Genomic DNA, 13,909 nt, shown 5'->3' on the forward strand with positions numbered 1-13,909 from the left:
GCAAGCGTACTCCATGTTCAACTGCAGGTGGGAGAAACACAGGAGGAGATGCTTTCCTCGGACCTTCAGAACACGGCTGTACAATACAGAACATACGCGTAAGAATTTGTACAAAACAATTTTTTTAAAATAAAATCTAACAAAGGCTTTTGCATTTTAAATAAAAGGGCAAAAAAATCCTCACAATTCATCAAAACTATTCCATAATGTTGATTAAGGCTGGCAAATCACAAAGCCACACAAGAAATTAACACAGGAAATCAAGATGTTGATTGTGAACAAGAAGCTGCAGCTCTGTGTTGATTGAACATTGGCATCAAATTTGCACCTGGCATTCAAATATCAGCCTACATTGCTGGGGCACATGTCCCACAATGTTGAGTGAGTGCATCACTACGTTGCAAAAGCAAGATTTGATTTGCTTAAAGGGCAAAAAGGCAAAGCTAATAGCGATTAAGCTATCTAGAAAGTCTCGTATTTTTAAGAAAGGAGTGGGGAATTAGTTTTTTTCCCAACAACAAAGACTAGAGGGGAAGTAGTTATTCTGTTTCACTACTGTGCTAGAAAATCAACTCAAAAGCCTGCAACCAAAGGGCCGATACAAGAAGCTTAACCTAACTTTGTCCCAGTACTATCTCCACACAGAACCTACACTACAAGTATTTCGTTGACGCTCAGATACAGGACATAGAGCAGCAGCAATATGGGGTAAATAAGCCTCACCAGGGGCAGGGCTCAACGCAAAGTCAAGCTCTCACATAGTTCTCATCTGGCTCTCCCACAGACTGGGGAGATGCACATATCACAGAAAGTACCTCAGAATCCCAAGGAGAATCAGACTCTTCCTTTTTCTCTGCTCCTACTGTGGGTTGGGCTTCTACAAAAAAAAAGGAGAAATACAGACACTGAGAAATATACTGCACTACACTTTTATACCCCATCAGTCAAATAAAGGATCTGAAAGACGAGCAGTAATTCTACAGCAAAGAACAAACCAAATAGTGAGTCCCACTCAAGGGTAACTTTACATCCAGTCACATCACAGTATTCTCTTCACTCCTCTTCATCTGTTTTCCAGCAGAAGATGCCCAAGCAGGACAGCTGACATGGCTACGTTCACCATGTTTGGACAATGTTCTGTGCAGCATCTGACCAATAGCTACACATGCTCTGAAGAAGTCTACTGCAACAAGCAGTGCTCTGGAGTCAGACAATGGAAATAGTATCTTCTGCTTTCACACCCTGGGGTCTATGCCAAATTACCCAACTCTCTCTGAGCTGGTCATGCTCTCAAGCCCACAAAGGTTTAGCAAAGGAGAGATCTCCTACATTCTACAACTGAACAAGTTGAGGTACTGGAAGAGTCTTCTCTGAGTTTGACTCAGGTCTGCTTTTGGCTGAAGCCCTGAAAAACCACAGCTTTTCAATCAGATAGTAGCATCGGAAAGGGAAACAATATTGTCACACAGAAGATAGATTAGATTAGCTTCTTGTTTTGTTCAGACGGCATCAAGGAGAACACAGCAACAAAATTAATAAAGAAACTTGCATCATACGTAATCATTAGGAATCCAGCACCACCATTTGTGACCGTTAGGTAAGAACGAAAAAAAACAAAAGCTGCAGACCTTCTCTACCACAGCAGGCTAGGGTTCACAGGTAACAGGAAAGTTTATCATCTTTGAGGATAATCATCATTTTACTTTATTTACTGAACATTAATACTTATAGAGGAGCAATCAGGATCATATTTAAACTCACTTCTCGCATAAGCTGTGTCTTCTGAAACATTACGGACTTGATGTTTATTACTAGAAACAGAATGTTTCACATCCCCCAAAACTGTCGTTTGCAGCTTCCTTCTAGTATCTTCCTTCTCCTGTTCTTCTTTCCATTTAGGTGACTCCTTCTAAAACAGATTGACCAAAACAGCTGAAAAGCACAGAAATCAATATCTACTTCACCACCCATTAACAACTTGGAAAACGGTTTTCTTGGGTAAGACTTAAATGAAGCAAAGTGCAACATGGTTTCTAAAGGCCTACAATTTTTAGTGGGAATCTGCACAATTAAACTGCAGTGCCTCATGTTGTAAACCTCATCTCTGGCTATGCAAAACCTCTGAGAAGCACTTCCTTGTGTCAATCTAAATGCAGTTTCATTGATATTATTCAGAAAGTCTTCTTTCTGCCTACATATCTCACAATTTCACTAGTTTCCTGCCCTCAATTTCATTCAAAACTTCCTTTTGTTTCTTCATTTCCAGTCATTACCTCATGAATTCTACTAAATGGCTACAACTTCTAATGGATATTATCCATTCCCTCAGTTTTACATAACAGAAAGTGCACAGATTCCAGAAAGAATGAAGTTTCCTGTCTTTCTCCTTCCAAAACTCTCCAATCTCATAATAAAAATATTGAAAATAATGTCTGAGTTTGGCTATGAACAAGATGTTTTCAGTATCAAAATACAATGATTGAATACAGATACGTGATTGAGTATTAACAGGAAAATAGTTTACTGTCGCTTACCTGTATTACCCTTAACAAACTCTTCCAATTGAATCATCCCTGTACACTTACTTTTGTGCTTGAGGGAAATGCTGCCCATAGATTTTCCTCATATCTATTTAGGCCCAGGTTTTCACTTTCTTGTTTTAGTGTTTCATGGAATTTATTATGTACCTCTTTGCACTGCCCTTCTTCCTCTTCCACCAATTCATCTTCCTCAAGGTTGCTTGAATCTGAGACATCTTGTTTCAACAACTCTCCACATTCTCCTCTGCTCAGATTTGCACCTGTTGGTTTTTTTTGTTTGAGGCTTTTCTTCTGTGACTTAGGAATTTCAATTCTAGAACTATCACCACCACCTTAAAGCATGAGAAAGGGAAAGAGGAATATGAATCAAATGGGTTATATAAATAGCAGCAGGCATTTTACCCATTAAAAACACAGGAAAGTAGTCATCTGGGACTGTATGGAAAAGAAGCCAGGTAAGGGCAGGATGGGAGAAGGACACATCAGACACAAAGGCTTAGGAGGGGACTCAGTATGGTCATTTCCATTATCTTACTTATTTTATTCTGACATGACCATCTGTTCTGTTCTTATAACACTACTTTCCTCAATTACTACAGCCAAGTGAAAACAACAACAACAAAAACCGAAATGAAATTACTTAGTAAGTTTACTTTTGTATGTCATTGTATTATGAAGTACTTTCCAAATAACTTACCATTATTTCTGAACTTTTGGGGAACATTCATTAACGATGTCAAGTTTGGCTTCTGTGGCTTCTGCAAATAAAAACACATTTTAAAAGAATTATTTGATCTGTTTTTGTTTGCTTTTTTGTTTTAAAGCAAATCCTTTACTTACATCAAATCTTGAACAGTAAATACAACCAGGCTGTCCCCTTTTGAAAGGACTCAGATACTTGCTAGATCCTTCAACTTTAATTACACAAACATTCCTCTCCTCTTGTGTACAAGTCAGTGACTATTCAAAACTATCTGTAAATGCGTAACAATTCTAAAAAGGTATTTTAATCCATTGGTAAAATACAACTACACTCGCGATTACTTACTTGTAAGTATGCACAACTCAAGTATCAATTAAAGTTCCTGAAGCTTGAAGAATAAATTAGTTAATATAACTCCACTTAGTGAAATATCTGTAAATTTCAAAATAATGCTAGAAATTTGAATCACTTCCCCTAAAATCAATGTAAGAAAATAGAAAAAATTTTAAAGTACACATGCTTACATCTCCAGCATTACAGAGTGTGCTGAACTAACAAACTAAAGTTCCTAATCACTGCAGAATCCCAGTGCAACAGACTAAATACTCCAGACGCCATTGAAAAAACTGGTAATCCTTTGGAACATTCATAAAAACAGCAGGATAAGCACATGGAGCTTATAAAGAGAAAAGTCCAAATATTCAAAAAATGAAGATAGTCATGCAGTGTGAGATTATATACAAGCACGGAATGTCATCCCACAGAAGGAAAAAAGAAAGAAAAAATAATTATTTGAGCAACTCAAGTATCGAACACTTGAGGAACCTAGTGAGGAAGGAAAGAGAACCAGGTGATGAACAATTTCACTAGATTTTGATAAATAAATGTTCTTTTTCATTATCGTGTTCTTTTTCATTAATCATCCTATCATGTAAATTAGGGGAAACAATTGTGAAGTTTGAAAGAGAACAGAACAGGTTATTTATTAACTTATCAATTCCTAGGGTTGGCAAATCTCACTCAATGAACAACTAATACAATGTGGTAGTTTATCTTAATATCTACTCTTTTGCCTCAAACCACAAATCTACTGCATGTTCTGCCAAAGCAACAATTTTTAGGAAAAACTTACAGCAGAAGAAAGGTTGGCAGATGAGAGACTCTTCTTAAGGAGGAAAAAAAAAAAAAAAAACAAAAAACAAAGAATTGGCTGGAAAAAGAGTTTCCTTCTATCTCATAGGAAATTGCCTTCAAATCACTTATTTTACACAACTATTTTCCCATAAAGGCACCATACCTTGGCTGTAAAATCCAGTTCTTCTTCCTCAGAATTATTCCAGGTGCCATTACTGCCCTCTTTTTCAGAACTTCAAAAACAACGAAAAGTAAGTACTGGTCCTCTCAAATAATTCCTCAAATAAGCATTTGGTATTTTTATAAGACTCACCTTGTTGAGTATCCTTCGAAAAAGTCATCCATTGCTGTTCAAATATAAATCGACATGTTGAGATTAGATTTTGCATACTAAAAATTAACCAATACAGACATTTAACATGAAAACAGCTCATAAGAGTACAGAAGCTGAAGTGGCCAATTCAATAAGAACAGCATGAAGGAAAGTATTTACAAAACAAATGCTTTTTCAAATTATACTGAAAAACAAATCAGACATATCTACAATATCTACCATTTTTTGCTGCCGTACCTTGCTATGGATTATAAATAAAGTATATTTATAAATACAAAGAAAATCAAAAAGCATACTCAGGAGCTATAGGTTATCCCTAGCTAGAAGAATCACCAGCATTTCTCTACAGTGAATCAAAAAATGATATACTTGAGACAAAAGGAGCATTAGCAGGGCATGCTATACTACACCCCCAAGTTTTTATCAGTTCAGTGAAGGTAGTAACTCACACCTAAGACTATAGGATAGGTCAGGTCAAAAGGGATCTCTGGAAGTCTCTCAACCAACTACTTAAAGCCAGCTCAGCTTTCAGGTCAGGAAAAGTTGGTCAGGGTTTTATTCAGTCTAGTCTTGAACACCTCCAAGAGAAGGTTCACAACTTCTCTATTTTGCCATCCTTATCATGGCAACACTTTTCATCTCCAGCTAGAAACCATCTTGCTTCCATTTATACCTCTTGCCATCTTCGCTTCCTGTCAAGTATCACAGGGAAGCATCTGGCTTTGTCTTCTCATCTGCATTGGACGCTGCAGTTAGGGCCCTTCAAAGCTGCCTCTTCTTCAGGCTGAGTAAGTCCACTTTCTCAGCCCTCTCTCACAGGGCAAATACTCCTTCACAAATATGATGGCTCCCTAGAGAATTAGCTTGCTATTGATCCATCGACCTCTCACGTAGAAGGAACTCAAAATTACAGCCAAGGCACAGTCAAGTGAGTGCTAAACAGGGGCTGACAATCGCTTCTCTCAGTCTCCTGGCTTTGCTACTCTTAGCACAGTGCAAGCTGCAGCCCTTAGCTGCCAGAGCACCCTGCTGCCTCATGCTCAGCTTGCCTTCTGACAGGTCTGTGTCCTTTCTCAGCAGAGCTGCTCCCCTGCCGTGCAGTCCCATCATGTTTTGTAGGAAGGGGCTTTTTCACCCCAAATGGGTCTTGGTATTTGCCCCCGATGGATTTCTTAAGATGCCTGCCAGTCTATTGCCCTGGCTCATTGAAGTCCCTCTGAATGCCAGCTCTGTGCTGAAGCATATCCAACAATCGCTCTTACTTCAGATCATTAGCAACCCTGATGAGAGCGCCCTGCAGTAAATCCTTCAGGTCACCGTTCTAATGAAAACTGCAGTCTAGGAACACAATTTTTGAAGCGCTAACACCTCTTAACAACTAAAACATAATAGAAGGACTTTCTGATTCCCAGCACAGAAGGGAAAACAGACATATCTGATCTCCACATAGAAATCATAATTCCTGAAGTTTCTGAACTGTTAAATATTATAACAAAAAGAAGGATTACTACTAACAACCTACAAATGAGTGTACAAATTTTGCCTTTCCTAAACACAGTATGCGAGAATATTCCCTGATCTGAACACAGCTTTCTGAGATGCAATACAGTATAAATGTTCAAAGAAATCTCATGGAGAAAAAAGCTAGAGGCTGAAACTTCCCATCTGAGGGCATCTTAAATGGTTCAAATGCTAACAATCTGATTTTTGATGTTTTCCACTACAGAAAACACAGAATATTCTTAAATGCTAATGGAATCCTGCTGTATGTAAAGCTAAATAACTAACTCAGTACTATGACTCTATCTGCTAACTTTCCATGCAGAACAGAAAATTGCTGCTGTGTGGAACAGTTAAACTCTGGACGAACGACTTCAGTTACATCTTCAATGAGTACCACTAGAAGTAAGGAAAACAGCTCATTAAATTACCTACACTTTTGCTTTCAACATATAAATACTGCCAATGATCCTGCTATCCTTTAGAAGGCGAGACAGGAATTTGATGAGATAGCTTTCAGCTAGACCAAAACCACAGCCATGATGCACTGACACAGAAATGAGATCTAGTCTCCAGGGACCCGTTTCCACTTTAACTGAAGCCTATATCACCATTTCTGAGCAAGAGGAGAACAGATTACAAAACAAACAACCCCAAAACCAACACTATCACAAGTGATAAAAGCAAATGCTGAATTCAGTAAGAAGGGACTCATGCAAAACATGCAAAGAAACAAAAGCTGCCCCAAATCCACTCTAACTCATAGATCTTAAATCATCAAGATACAGATCTGCAAGATAATAAGCACCTATGATGAATAAGTATTTGTGTATCACAAGACATGTGTGGTATTTAAAATACTGCTGTGCAGAATGAATACCTTCACTCGATTCTCCTGTTCTCAGAGTCTGCTCAGGGGACCGTTGCATTTCTATATCCATTAAGGGAAAGGCATGGAAAGGACAGACAACAATGACATCAGAATAAATGCGGAATCTCACAAGTTTGGAAAATACAAAAAGCACACACACAAAGCTACAGCACTGGGAGAATGCGCTGTGACTATGACATGCATTTGTGTGCATGTGTACATCTGTGTGTCAAAAGAGAAACTGTGGAACACTACCTTGACATCAAATTCTTTCACAATAAATCTGTTACTTTTCTCTGGAGCAGAAGGTTGTCCTACTTACATGGATTTTATCACATACACATGCAGTGCTGTGGAAAAACAGCTACTATCAGAAACATACACTTAAGAGAAAGTTTAAAAGAATCATAGGATGGCTTGGGTTGAAAAGAACCTCAAGATGATTTCTCATCCCTTCTGGCTTTTCTCTGTTTCCTTAAGAGGGAATACAGGAAAAGTTTTATCTGACCTCAGGAGATAAAAATCACACAGAAGTGATAATTTACTTTTGTAAAGAGTTTTACAATGCTGAGACAATTCCTCTAATCATAGAAACACTAAGGTTGGAAAAGATTATCAAGTCCAATTGCAAATGACTCAGGGAAACGCTGAACAATACACTAGTATGTGCTGCAGTGGCCAAACATACTGTCACTGCAAACATACTAGAAACAGAAATAGCACAACTACTGTTTTCCTCAAAAATAAATTGTTACTTAAAATCTAAGAGATCGGTCATTCAATATGTTCTGGAAGCCAATCTGTACGTGATTAATAAAAGGGTTCATGTTCTGACATCCAAATAATCATGAGCAAACTTGTTGAAAAATGCTGACCTGTTCAACATTCTTCAGAATCTCCTCTTCTAATTAGAAAGTACAAAAGTAGCAGAAAGGATAAGGTCAAAATTTTAGATAGCAGAAAAATAAAACAGAAGAGCAAAAGACAATAAAAGAATTCCAAAGTGGGTATTTCTCTGGTCTCTCTCTCAACATCCCGGCTTCTCCTCTAAAGGACACTTTTAAGACTGTTACTGTGGCATATTAAAAGGACTCTCATGATTCAGGGTGTGGATGCAATCAGAGACTGCAGAATTAATTCCAATATTGTTTCTACTACGCTACTGAACTTTCTCTCTGCTCCCTCCTACTCCTCATGCTGGTGTCATCTTTAAGAGACTGAGCACAGGGAGAATCACAGAATGGTTTGAGTTGGAACAGACCTTTAATATCATCTAAATCCAACTCCCTGCTATAGGCAGGGACACCTCCCTCTAGACCAGGTTGCTCAAAGCCCCATGCACCTTTGGCTTTGAATGCTTGCAGGGAGGGAGCATTTACAACCTCTCTGGGCAACCTGTTCCAGTGTCTCATCCCCCTCACAGTAAAGAATTTCTTCCTGATATCTAGTCTAAATGTACCCTCTACTTGGAAGAAGAAACCCTCAAATCACATATTTTAAATTAACCCAGGCCTGTTAGTCCTTACAATGGGGTACCAGAGCAACTATCTATGTGCATGGAAGGTAGCAACTGAGTGGATTTGGATAAAAAAAAGTATTTCAATGATCAAACCAACTGTATCGAGCCCCACTGAAAAACAAGCAAACAAAACTTCAAAACCAAGCTACGAAGAAACTTTTTCAACCACTCTCTAGTTCAAAGTAACTGCTCCTAAGTCAAAGGCAACATCACTTGGGTCTAAAATCTATACTTCCATCTGGGATAAGTCCAGGAGGAAAAAATATGCCATGTATTCTTTGATCATATTTCTCAGTCTTTATAATAAAAAAGTAATGACTTGTGTTTGAACAGTCTGCTGCCCATCTGACACATGATTCTCACAAAACCCTTAAAAATAAGGAACAAATAAAACCTCGTACGTTGGGGCTTGAAACGTAAACTGCAAGGCAATCTCATTCATACTAAAATAGCAACTTTCTAAGATTCATTTAGGGCAATTTGAGCTTATAAACGCTGCCTGGATTTTACAAATTCATTGAAGGAATGTATTTCTTTTATTTACAAGGCAATGAGAAAATGTAACAGTTTTTCTGGATCACAAAGTCTTTCTCAGTTGTTTTTTTTTTTTTCTTTTTTAAATAAAAGTAATTGAAAAAAACATTATTTGATTATAAATCAAACCATGTCCAAAAAGATACGGTATATACAAACAATGTACTGTTGTTGCTTATGAAGTTATTTTTCCAAGACAATTTTTGTTACGTCTCCACAACACAAACAAAAGCAATTGTAATTGAAGGTGAGAAATTATGTCTCCCAAAAAAGGAGCTTTATGCAGGTGAAACTATTAAAATTAAAACAAAGTGACAGAAATCAAGTGGTAATCAACAAAAGATGCATCTTCTTGCAATTCATCTGCTGCTTCGCTTCTACAGAAGATAAAACTACTATTTGGGATGAAACTACAGCTTTTGCAATTGGATTTTCTGAACAACAATCTAAATGAGCATCTCTAAGAAAAATTGCACACCCATAAAACAAGGCTACTTTAACCTATTTTGTTTCTTCTCTTCCCTCCTCCCCCTTGCTAAAGGGACAATTTAAATAAATGGGCAACTTGATGTGCTGAAAGTGACAACTGTATGAGCAGATGGATGTAGTGCACACAAATCACAACTGTCCCCACAGCCTGTGGAGATGCAGTGTAAACTAGCAGCAAGCAAACACATTCATAACACTTCTTATTACAGTCCACCTGATGCTTCCACTGAAGTCCACACTGAGCACGGTGAATTTAAAAGATGCAAACCAACCTAAGGAAGGGGCCACCACGATTCTGCCCATTAGCTCTACCACAGTTAAGTATCCTACCTCCTCTGCTCGAAGCAGCTGCACCCAACGTAAAGCCAGCAGCTCTTGCCTGGTGAGGAGTCACTGGCACAGGGATGCCTCCTTTAGCACCTGCAGAAGCTTCCCCTGCGTTCTCATGGTCTGCATATTCTGCCAGTGTTTTACTAAGACTACGGAGAGCAAAAAAGGAAATGCATTTGGGAAAAATAATCCCATAGCTACATAAACACTTAATGGGATAATAAGAGCCTTATACTATCCATCCTAAACATAACCATAGCCAAAACAATTTTCATATTCAGTAAGTGTAACATACTCTACTTTTTGCAAACCGTAACATACTCAAATATAATGGACACATCTATTTTATAGATGCACATCCAGATCTATGAAGTTATTTACTTCTGCTCGGTACCCTTTGCAGTCCAGTTTTTACAAATACAACCACTCTTATGAATGAACACCCATGGGTAAAATACTTATGTGTAGGAGGAGTTAAACTGCTTAGTAATTTAACAAAAGAAATAACAGCTAGATCTCCTCTGAAACAAAACAGGTGGTTCCTGGTCAGTGGAACTGAAGACAGTAATAACAAGGGTTCTGTTTTGAGAAGAATTTACAAACATTTCAGTTTTTCAAGTTGAACTTCTGCGTCTGTGGGCTACAGACACATTTTAATAGTGTATAGCAGGCAGACATCAGCTTAGAAACAAACACTTGAAATCTTACAGAGAATTTTGAGCAGAAGCCCTTTTCTCAACTTTCAAATTAACACCAGACACATGAACAGTATATGTGAGAAGATGTCAATGAACACATCTTCAAAATAGCACCGTTAAACTTGGTGCTGTTACCAAAAAGGTTCAAACTCAACACTGATAACTAAAAACCTAGCAATAAATTTAAAAGTTTATCTAGCATTTCCATGAAGAATAGCATAGTCCTCAGCTGTCCATCCATTAACGTCTTTATGGAAAATTTCAGCACCATAGCGAAGAAGTATTTCTACCAACTTAAGCTCCCCACCGGCTGCTGCAGTCATAAGTGGGGTTCTACAGCATCCAAAATACAAGACAAACCATACAATTTAGTCAGACATTGTAATTATTTTAATTCCCATTTGCTCAATCTCAAAGAAAATCACTTTATGAACAGAAAAAAAAGCTTCCATATTAACAACACTTGCATACAAACTTGGCATCAATTTGAAAAACTCTCTCTGGCATAACAGCAATGTTGCTGGCACAATAGCAATTTTCCTGCCACAGCGGCTACCAGAAACAATGTTTTCTTGCAGTTCTCAATGCAGAAAACATGCAATAATGCATGCCACCTGCCAAGCTGAGACCTGCTTTCGCCAGTCACTCAACGAGCTCTTTCTCTGTGTCTTTCTACTTCAATGCTCATTCCCATCCCTCCCATCAGTCCAACCTGAAGACAACTAAGGTGACCTGCAGAGTTTAGACCATCTCCTCACCTTTCACACGGATCTCGAGTGTGAACATCAGCTCCTTTTTTAAGAAGGAGCTCTACCATTTCTTTGTGATTTTCAGAGATAGCAAGAGTAAGAGGAGTACATCCGTCCTGAAAGAACAGAAATAATTCAAGTTAAAAATCAAAAGAAACAAACAAAAAATCTACAATAAAAATATCAATGCAACTTTTTGAACTTCTCTATTGAATCTCGAAATGTACCTTATTCTGAGCATTGATACGGGCACTGTGCTCAATTAACATCCCTGCTAGAAATGTGTTAGGAGTTACAGCAGCCAAGTGAAGGGCAGTGTTGCCACCAGCATCTGCCAGGTTCGGATCAGCACCATGCTCTAGCAGGATCACTGCACATCTTTCTTTCTGGCATTGTACTGCCTGGAAACAACACACACACACACACACAAAAAAAAAAAAGGTAAAATTTCCAGCAGTCATATTTCACTGTGTCACTACTACTACAACTTCCCATTCCTGGAATATAAAAGCATCTGCCAAGATTAGCTAGCACATGCCAAAGCCACACTGATTACAGCATGCATGCTTCTACACAGACTTACTTAAAGAATCTGGAAAGACATCATTTAATACATAATCAATAATTCCTACTTGCAGCAACATAGTATGTTCTACTTACCTTCATCAGTGGAGATCTGTTATCACTGTCAAAAAGATTTAGCTTACACTTGTTTTCTACTAGAAACGTAACGACATCCTCACGTCCATTTGCACAAGCAAGATGCAGTGGTGTCCTAAAAGTGAAACGTGTAAATTGAAACAGACAGCTAAATAAATATTTTCACTCTGTGGTACATGAACAGGGCAAATTGCATTTCTTTATCCCAATTACCTCCCAAAATAAACAAAATCAAATAAAAACAAGCTTATTCCATTACCAGCGTGCACCAAACCATGTCGCTTAGTACAACATCTACATGTTTCTTGAACACCTCCAGGGACGGTGACTTTACCACCAACCTGGGCAGCCCATTCCAGTGCACAACCACTCTCTGGAGAGGCTTATCCTAGCATCCAACGTGAACCTCCCCTGGTGCAAGCTGAGGCTGTTCCCTCTTGTCCTAACAGCTCCCATCACAGGCAGGCTGATGAGTACCCTCCATAAGACCAGCTTCCTCCAAGGCAGAGAAGATGAGGACGAAATAACAGGCAGAACGTCAAATAACTCATCATGCCTTGTCACAGACATGGAACAACTCGAGGGTGACTGTCCCCACTGAGAAATTCCCAAATAAGTATACAAGATCCTTCACCTCCGAATAGAAGCCTGACAATATTGATCTGAGCACTGTATTTATTATTTACTTAGCACAGTGTACCGCAAAGAGCTCGAATGAGTAATTTAACTGTAACAAACACAACTTTGTGCAGGAGCCCCTCCTCACCCAAAAGCAGCCGTTACCAAGCACTGGGGAATATGACAACCTAAAGGAACCACCATCAGCTTCGCAAGCAAGAAAGCCTTCATGAAGCCAGCAGCCTTATCGCTGCCCTTTCTCACCAGCCCCCAACAGAGCTCTCAGCTCGGAGGAATGCCGAGCAGCCCTACGAGGGATCCAGGCCGGGAGGGCACATCGGAGCGGCCTCTACCGGCCGTCCCAGCCACGCGCGGCCCCCGTTAACAGCAGCCCTCTGTGCCCAGGTCATGCAGCGGGGATCCCGGCCCGGCCCGCCGCCCTTACCGCTGCGCCTTGTCGCGCTCGTCGATGTCGTGCTTCTTCAGTCCTTGCTGCACCAGGGCCAGGTCTCCGGCGGCGGCCCCTCGGTGCAGCTTGGTCAGCTCCTTCCGGCGGATCTCGTACGCACCGGCGGAGCACGCCGAGGCGGCGCTGCCGGGCGGCGGATCCCGTTTTTTCTTCTTTACGAAGCTGAGTATCTTCTTCATGTCGTCTTAAAACTCTGCCGGGCCGAGCCCCGAGCAGGACGCGGAAACACGGCGCACGCTCAGGAAGCCACGGCCCAACCCACAGGCTGCAGGGCAGCCTCAGGCTTCCAGCCGGAGCCGGGAGCCCCACGTATGCGTTATACGTGCGATATTAAGCGATACTAAGCGATATGAAGCGATAGTAAGCGATATCAAGAGGATACACACCCGCGGAGAGCAGGAGTGTGCGCGTCTGTAGGCTCGGCTGCCTCAGAAAGCGGTTGGCAACGGTGTGTCCTGGGGCCGTTGCCTTTGGAATAGTCACGGGGATAACCGTCTGCAGGGTTATTTCTTGCCCTACTTGTGGGTATTATTTAATAGGGATCTCAAAGCACGCCTTTTTAACCTGTTACTAAACCAGTTGTCAGCTTTCTGTCTTCAGTTTTCCCATCTTCCCCTCCCCCCCTCCACCTTTGTTCATACTGTTTATTAAATCTTTAATATGGGTGATTTTGAATAATATTTTTAATTCATTCCTGTTAAAAACAAATAGTTCCATTTAATTTTTATTTGTCTTCAGAAATTGGTATTTCCTGCCACGGT

General features: G+C 39.8%; 1 pseudogene across 1 annotated transcript in view; it reads right to left on the reverse strand.

Annotated features, from left to right (window-relative positions):
• Nucleotides 1–13,387, reverse strand: part of LOC146756756 (ankyrin repeat domain-containing protein 26-like) — a 50,234-nt pseudogene extending 36,847 nt beyond the window's left edge. Inside the window, exons 1-13 of the transcript XR_014937373.1 lie at nucleotides 13,125–13,387; nucleotides 12,062–12,176; nucleotides 11,629–11,802; nucleotides 11,411–11,517; nucleotides 10,824–10,985; nucleotides 9,955–10,103; nucleotides 7,092–7,142; nucleotides 4,691–4,724; nucleotides 4,541–4,610; nucleotides 3,238–3,298; nucleotides 2,688–2,872; nucleotides 1,762–1,909; nucleotides 759–877 (exon numbers count right to left, since the gene is read on the reverse strand). The product of XR_014937373.1 is annotated as an ankyrin repeat domain-containing protein 26-like (transcript). The remainder of the gene's footprint in view (nucleotides 1–758; nucleotides 878–1,761; nucleotides 1,910–2,687; nucleotides 2,873–3,237; nucleotides 3,299–4,540; nucleotides 4,611–4,690; nucleotides 4,725–7,091; nucleotides 7,143–9,954; nucleotides 10,104–10,823; nucleotides 10,986–11,410; nucleotides 11,518–11,628; nucleotides 11,803–12,061; nucleotides 12,177–13,124) is intronic.
• Nucleotides 13,388–13,909: the final 522 nt, after the last annotated feature.

This window comes from Coturnix japonica, chromosome 26 (genome assembly GCF_054131305.1).
Source record: "Coturnix japonica strain WE chromosome 26, WE-NBRP24, whole genome shotgun sequence".
Taxonomy (NCBI): domain Eukaryota; kingdom Metazoa; phylum Chordata; class Aves; order Galliformes; family Phasianidae; genus Coturnix; species Coturnix japonica.